Source organism: Astyanax mexicanus, chromosome 15, assembly GCF_023375975.1.
Source record: "Astyanax mexicanus isolate ESR-SI-001 chromosome 15, AstMex3_surface, whole genome shotgun sequence".
NCBI classification, from domain to species: Eukaryota; Metazoa; Chordata; class Actinopteri; order Characiformes; family Acestrorhamphidae; genus Astyanax; species Astyanax mexicanus.
In genome coordinates, this window is record NC_064422.1 from 20,129,640 (window position 1) to 20,133,053 (window position 3,414).

General features: G+C 34.4%; 1 long non-coding RNA gene across 1 annotated transcript; it reads left to right on the forward strand.

Annotated features, from left to right (window-relative positions):
* Positions 1–1,788: 1,788 nt before the first annotated feature.
* LOC125781345 (uncharacterized) lies at positions 1,789–2,687 on the forward strand. Its single transcript, XR_007424569.1, has 2 exons — positions 1,789–2,065; positions 2,568–2,687. It is a non-coding gene; the product is annotated as an uncharacterized LOC125781345 (long non-coding RNA).
* Positions 2,688–3,414: the final 727 nt, after the last annotated feature.

Consider the following 3,414-nt stretch of genomic DNA (forward strand, 5'->3'; position numbering starts at 1 on the left):
AGCTCTTACAAAAGTTTATTTTTCTTCCACATTGAAAAAAAGGATACTTTGTACCAACCTAAAAAAATTACTCTAATTTGTTACACCTAAATATATTCATTTTTTCAATTTATATTTATGATTTAATTAGAATCAATATTTTGATTTAGAATCAATCAATATATTATTTGATAATATTTAAAATGATATTATTTATTAATAATAAGTTCTTTAGAACAAAGAAAAAAGATAATTTATAGTAAATACTAGGGGTGGGAAATATTATATCGTATACAATATATTGTGACACAGAAATATCATGATATTAAAAATCCATATCGTGATAATAGGGATGGTTTGTCTTAAAAGTAGTCTATTATTTACTGTGAAGCTTTAAGTGTATTTATTGTATAATTGTTTTAGTTTATAGTTTTTCTTTATATTTTCTTTATATTGTTTTATGCTATATTATTTATTTTGCCACATTATGATTATTCTGTTATACTATTATACTATATTTCTGAAATTAATGAATTATTTTTCTGTTTTCCTATATTGCCAAGTATATCGTTATCGCAAAAATACCCTGAAATATCATGATATTATTTTAGAGCCATATCGCCCACCCCTAACTCTGTTAGTTCCTTTTATAAACTTTCCGTGTTTTCCTTTTCAGACAAAATGCATTATTTATTTTAATATTTTCTATAGACGCAAGAATAAGACCTATTAAATAATGTTAGAATAAGTCAAAATGATTTAATATTTTATTACTAAGTAACAATTAAAGCTTAAATTCGAATCAGTCCTTCATTCCTTAAGTGGCTACAGAAATACAGCATAACTATAAAGTAACACAACTGTAAACACTGCAGCACTTAACAATAAAGAAAACAGCACCATGCTCTCACAGCCTACAACACTGCATACAAGCATTTAGTCACTATATAAACCTTCTTTCAGTAGCTAAACCTCAGAACTTGGTTGTGCCACGCTTGGCAGCAACAACTGCAATAAATCATAAAGTCTGCAGTAATAGAACTACAGAATGCTCCTACCTGCTCAGTGGGGCTAAAAAAAAAAAAAGAATAACAAGTATAAAAGCAAAGAGGTGGTCATAATGTAATGCTTGCTCAGTGTATATGAATTATTGTTGTATTTGATTATTTGAGTTTGATTAGTCCTTTGATCAAATGAGCCATCATGTGCTCTCACAGGATGCTCAGATATTTAAAAAAAGAAGCATTGTTATTTTGAGCATATTATGAGAAAATCCAGTTCATGGAATAAATATAATTATACTTGGAACATTCAATGGTAAAAAAGAGGAAGAGGATGATGAGAAACCAGATGGGGAAGGATTATAAATAGAGGAATATAGAATGAGTTATTAATAAAGTTGAACATACAAATAGACTACGGGAAATTAATTTCTGTTAAAAAAAATAATATGATGCTACTCATGGTGCTGAACACACTGTCCTGGGGTTGAGTACTACCATGCTGGATTATTGCAGGCTTCCCTGCTGAAGATATAATTCCGCAGTTGAGTCAAGTCAAGTCAAGTTAAGTAGTTTTATTGTCAATACTGCATATGTACAGGACATACAGAGAATTGAAATTACATTACTCTCCTTCCCAAAAATGAGAGCAAGTACAGGAAATAAGATATATAATATAAAAGAATAGGAGACACTCTATGTACATGCAACAAGGACACAAATAGACATACGTGAGACAGAAGACAATAGGGCAATAGTGACAAGGGTGTGAAAATAAGATATATAATATAAAACAATGGGAGACACTATAGCTGCGGTCCAATCTGAAGGGAGCTGCCCAACTAGGCAGCATTTTCAGGCAGCATAGGCGCGCTCCCGAGAAAAGGACTGTCCCATTCGGAAGGTGGCATGTGCTGCCTACCTGGGCAGCTGCCTTATTTTACCCCGATTCTGAAGGCAGCGTGAGATGTATCCTTCACGGCGAAGGCAATCCCATGATGCATTTCACCAGCTCAGAGTTCCAGCGCTCAGATTTAAAAACATGGCGGACGGAGCCGGCATTGCGAGGGAGTTTCTGTACGAATGTAAGTAATTCCCTCCTGTATTTCCACTCACCGCTGCGTGGGTTTATCAAACTAGCATATTTTAGACTGTTTTAAGTTGTTTTCCATCGTTGTTTTCACCTGTACTTCATTTAATGTAAGACCTGACCGGCGGAAGCTACCGTTAGCTTATCGCGCTAATTTACCGGGTAAGCTAACACGCATCTAGCCGACTTACAGAGTACCAAACGCGGCTGCAGCGCTGAGGAAACCCCCGCTAGGAAACAAAGATACCCTGGCCGTCCAGTATAAAAAGTTTTAACTGTTTTAAGTCACTGTTACGTATAACTAAGTGATTTACTGTGTAAATAGTGTAACACTGTAGAATAACCTGTAATTCAGTGATTTAATGCGTAAACAGTTTAATTGTTAGAGGGAATAACTAGATTTACCTGTAACTGAGTGATTAATTGTGTAAATAGTGGAATTATGAGCGTGTTCTCCATAAACCGCTGTTACTAATTCAGATTTATTTTTTCCACAGGGATGAACGTGGGCCGGGGAAGGTGAACGCTGGTCAGACCGGCTGGAGGCAGCGTTAGCTCCCTTTATGAATATATATATTTTTTCTTTGAATGTAATAAAGTTTTCTCTCTTAACATTATTATTTTTGCTTGCTGTGTGTTTATTGTCACTATGCTTATTGTAGTATCACATCTCAACTAGTGGGTATGGGTAAATAAAAAAAAAAAAAGTTTATGAATCATGTGTTTTATGCAACTAAAAGATAAAGATATAATACAAATTAGCTGACTGTGTATGAATGTACTATTGTGTGAAACGTAGCTTAGTTTGATAATTTAGCTCTGGCTCATACAAAATATTTATTATATTATGGTTTCATTACTCATGCATTTCTACAAAGCATCTAATCAAAAATAAAATAAATGCATACATAAAACTGACCATACTCTGAGAATGAAGTGAGGAAAAGTGTATAATTAAAGTAAATCATGAATATTTAAATATCTGTAATATTTGGATGAGTAAAAGAGAAAAATCTGCCGCTGCATTAAGATTTATCCCGAGGTAAGTGATCATTAACTTTAGTTATTTATAAACAGCTCACGGGCACAGCGCGCTAGACGTGATGACGTATGCTGACTCCAGAGGGTGTCCCGAACGCGCTGCCTTATAAGATCCCTTATGGGTGAAAATGCTGCCGAACGAGGGAGCTGCCTTTGAAGGCAATGACTACCTAGGCAGCTCCCTTCAGATTGGACCGCAGCTTATATGTTCAGTACAACAAGGACACAAATAAACATACGTGAGACAGAAGACAATAGTGCAATAGTGACAAGGGGGTGAAAATAAGATATATAATATAAAAG